We start from the raw sequence: 5715 nt of genomic DNA, 5'->3' as shown, positions 1-5715 counted from the left end.
GAGACAGAGAGGGAGGGGGGAGACAGAGAGGGAGGAGATATTATTGGAGGAGACCGGGTTGGAGGAGACAGGGAGGGAGTAGACAGTTTGGGAGGAGACAGGGTGGGAGGAGATATTATGGGAGGAGACAGGGTGGGAGGAGACAAGGTGGGAGGAGTCTGGGTGGGAGGAGACAGGGGTGGGAGGATTCTGGGTGGGAGGAGACAGGGGTGGGAGGTGTCTGGGTGGGAGGAGACAGGGTGGGAGGAGACAGGGTGGGAGGAGACAGGGTGGGAGGAGACAGGGTGGGAGGAGTCTGGGTGGGAGATGTATATAAGAACTGCTGCCTAGTTTTTCCCGAAACTGTTGGCCACACGATCGTCAGCTGTTGTCTGCTGCTGCTGCTCCTGTTGCTGTTGTCTGTTGCTGCTGCTGCTGCTGTCTGCTGCTGCTGCTGCTGCTGCTGTCGGTCTCTGCTGCTGCCGTTGTCTGCTTGTCTTGTTCTCTCGTCGCTACAGTTGTGAGGTAATTATACATGACTTGTACACGATCAGTTGCCGGAGTATTTGGCCATATTCTACCCCCCACTATATTCTACCACCACCATATTCTACCACCACCATATTCTACCACCACCATATTCTACCACCACCATATTCTACCACCACCATATTCTACCACCACCATATTCTGCCACCACCATATTCTACCACCACCATATTCTGCCACCACCATATTCTACCACCACCATATTCTACCACCACCATATTCTACCACCACCATATTCTACCATCACCATATTCTACCACCACCATATTCTACCACCACCATATTCTACCCCAACCATATTCTACCACCACCATATTCTACCACCACCATATTCTACCACCACCATATTCTGCCACCACCATATTCTGCCACCACCATATTCTACCACCACTATATTCTACCACCACCATATTCTACCACCACCATATTCTACCACCACCATATTCTACCACCACCATATTCTGCCACCACCATATTCTACCCCAACCATATTCTACCACCACCATATTCTACCACCACCATATTCTACCACCACCATATTCAACCACCACCATATTCTGCCACCACCATATTCTTCCACCACCATATTCTACCACCACCATATTCTACCACCACCATATTCTACCACCACCATATTCTACCCCAACCATATTCTACCACCACCATATTCTACCACCACCATATTCTACCACCACCATATTCTGCCACCACCATATTCTACCACCACCATATTCTACCACCACCATATTCTACCACCATTATATTCTACCCCAACCATATTCTACCACCACCATATTCTACCACCACCATATTCTACCACCACCATATTTTTCCACCACCATATTCTACTCCCACCATATTCTACCACCACCATATTCTACCACCACCATATTCTACCACCACCATCTTCTACCCCAACCATATTCTAACACCACCATATACTACCAGCACCATATTCTACCACCACCATATTCTGCCACCACCATATTCTACCACCACAATATTCTACCACCACAATATTCTACCATCACCATATTCTACCACCACCATATTCTGCCACCACCGTATACTACCAGCACCATATTCTACCACCACCATATTCTACCACCACCATATTCTACACCCACAATATTCAACCACCACCATATTCTACCACCAGCATATTCTACCACCACCATATTCTACCACCACCATATTCTACACCCACAATATTCTACCCCCACCGTATTCTACCACCACCATATTCTACACCCATCATATTCTACCACCACCATATTCTACCACCACCATATTCTGCCACCACCATATTCTACCACCACAATATTCTACCCCCCCCACCATATTCTACCACCACCATATTCTACACCCACTATATTCTACCACAACCATATTCTACCACCACCGTATTCTACACCCACAATATTCCACCTTCACCATATTCTATAACCACAATATTTTACCACCACCATATTCTACCACCACCATATTCTACCACCACTATATTCTACCACCACCATATTCTACCACCACCATATTCTACCACCACCATATTCTACCCCAACCATATTCTACCACCACCATATTCTACCACCACCATATTCTACCACCACCATATTCTACCACCACCATATTCTGCCACCACCATATTCTACCACCACCATATTCTACCACCACCATATTCTACCACCACCATATTCTACCACCACCATATTCTACCACCACCATATTCTACCCCAACCATATTCTACCACCACCCTATTCTACCACCACCATATTCTGCCACCACCATATTCTGCCACCACACCATATTCTACCACAACCATATTCTACCACCACCATATTCTACCACCACCATATTCTACCACCACCATATTCTACCACCACCATATTCTACCCCAACCATATTCTACCACCACCATATTCTACCACCACCATATTTTTCCACCACCATATTCTACTCCCACCATATTCTACCACCACCATATTCTACCACCACCATATTCTACCACCACCATATTCTACCCCAACCATATTCTAACACCACCATATACTACCAGCACCATATTCTACCACCACCATATTCTGCCACCACCATATTCTACCACCACAATATTCTACCACCACAATATTCTACCACAACCATATTCTACCACCACCGTATTCTACACCCACAATATTCCACCCTCACCATATTCTACCACCACAATATTCTACCACCACAATATTCTACCACCACCATATTCTACCACCACCATATTCTGCCACCACCATATTCTACCACCACAATATTCTATCAACACCATATTCTGCCACCACCATATTCTGCCACCACCATATCCTGCCACCACTATATTCTACCACCACAATATTCTACCACCGCCATATTCTACCATCACCATATTCTACCACCACCATATTCTACCACCACCATATTCTTCCACCACCATATTCTACCACCACCATATTCTACCACCACCATATTCTACCACCACCATATTCTACCACCACCATAATCAACCCCACCATATTCTACCACCACCATATTCTACCACCACCATATTCTACCACCACCATATTCTACCACCACCATATTCTACCACCACCATATTCTACCACCACCATATTCTGCCACCACCATATTCTACCACCACAATATTCTACCACCACCATATTCTTCCACCACCATATTCTACCACCACCATATTCTACCACCACCATATTCTACCACCACCATATTCTACCACCACCATATTCTACCACCACCATATTCTACCACCACCATAATCAACCCCACCATATTCTACCACCACCATATTCTACCACCACCATATTCTACCACCACCATATTCTACCACCACCATATTCTACCACCACCATATTCTACCACCACCATATTCTTCCACCACCATATTCTACCACCACCATATTCTACCTCTACAATATTCTACCAACACCATACTCTGCCACCACCATATTCTACCACCACCATATTCTACCACCACAATATTCTACCACAACAATATTCTACCACCACCATATTCTACCACCACCATATTCTACCACCACCATATTCTACCACCACCATATTCTACCACCACCATATTCTACCACCAAAATTTTCTACCACCACCATATTATACCACCACCATATTTTACCACCACCATATTCTACCACCACCATATTCTGCCACCACCATATTCTACCACAACAATATTCTACCACGACCATATTCTACCACCACCATATTATACCACCACCATATTCTACCACCACCATATTCTACCACCACCATATTCTACCACCACCATATTCTACCACAACAATATTCTACCACAACAATATTCTACCACCACCATATTCTACCACCACCATATTCTACCACTACCATATTCTACCACCACCATATTCTGCCACCACCATATTCTGCCACCACCATATTATACCACAACAATATTCTATCACGACCATATTCTACCACGACCATATTCTACCACCACAATATTCTGCCACCACCATATTCTACCACCACAATATTCTATCACGACCATATTCTACCACCACCATATTCTGCCACCACCATATTCTACCACCACCATATTCTGCCACCACCATATTCTACCACAACAATATTCTACCACGACCATATTCTACCACGACCATATTCTACCACCACAATATTCTGCCACCACCATATTCTACCACCACAATATTCTGCCACCACCATATTCTACCACCACAATATTCTACCACGACCATATTCTACCACGACCATATTCTGCCACCACAATATTCTGCCACCACCATATTCTACCACCACAATATTCTACCACCACCATATTCTACCACCACCATATTCTACCACCACCATATTCTACCACCACCATATTCTGCCACCACCATATTCTGCCACCACCATATTCTGCCACCACCATATTCTACCACCACCATATTCTACCACCACCATATTATACCACCACCATATTCTACCACCACCATATTCTACCACCACCATATTCTACCACCACCATATTCTACCACCATCATATTCTACCACCACAATATTCTACACCCACAATATTCTACCACCACAATATTCTGCCACCACAATATTCTACCACCACCATATTCTACCACCACCATATTCTACCACCACCATATTCTACCACCACCATATTCTGCCATCACCATATTCTACTACCACCATATTCTACCACCACCATATTCTACCACCACAATATTCTGTCACCACAATATTCTACCACCACAATATTCTACCACCACCATATTCTGCCACCACCATATTCTACCACCACCATATTATACCACCACCATATTCTACCACCACCATATTCTACCACCACCATATTCTACCACCACGATATTCTACCACCACCATATTCTACCACCACCATATTCTGCCACCACCGTATTCTGCCACCACCATATTCTACCACCACCATATTCTACCACCACAATATTCTACCACCACCATATTCTACCACCACAATATTCTGCTACCACAATATTCTACCTCCACCATATTCTCCCACTACCATATTCTACCACCACAATATTCTACCACCACCATATTCTACCACCACAATATTCTGCTACCACAATATTCTACCTCCACCATATTCTACCACCACCATATTCTACCACCACCATATTCTACCACCACAATATTCTACCACCACCATATTCTACCACCACAATATTCTGCCACCACAATATTCTACCACCACCATATTCTACCACCACCATATTCTACCACCACCATATTCTACCACCACAATATTCTACCACCACCATATTCTACCACCACCATATTCTACCACCACAATATTCTACCACCACCATATTCTACCACCACCATATTCTACCACCACAATATTCTACCACCACCATATTCTACCACCACCATATTCTACCACCACAATATTTTACCACCACCATGTTATTGGGAGCAGCGCCAAGTATTAAGTTGAACAGGAAATAGTGTTTAAAAATAATCAGCGCTGCAGGCTGTGGAGGCCAGGCTGTGGAGGCCAGGCTGGGGTGAACAGGCTCGGGAAGCCAGGCTGGGGACGCCAGGCTGTGGAGGCCAGGCTGGGGACGCCAGGCTGTGGAGGCCAGGCTGTGGACGCCAGGCTGTGGAGGCCAGGCTGTGGAGGCCAGGCTGGGGA

At 45.1% G+C, this 5715-nt stretch overlaps 1 pseudogene; it reads left to right on the top strand.

Annotated features, from left to right (window-relative positions):
- The first annotated feature begins 363 nt into the window (after positions 1–363).
- Positions 364–5715, top strand: part of LOC138364294 (ipis-1-like) — a 42444-nt pseudogene continuing 37092 nt past the window's right edge.

Source organism: Procambarus clarkii, chromosome 13 (assembly GCF_040958095.1).
Source record: "Procambarus clarkii isolate CNS0578487 chromosome 13, FALCON_Pclarkii_2.0, whole genome shotgun sequence".
Lineage (NCBI taxonomy): Eukaryota > Metazoa > Arthropoda > Malacostraca > Decapoda > Cambaridae > Procambarus > Procambarus clarkii.
This window is presented reverse-complemented; position numbering and strand designations above follow the sequence as displayed.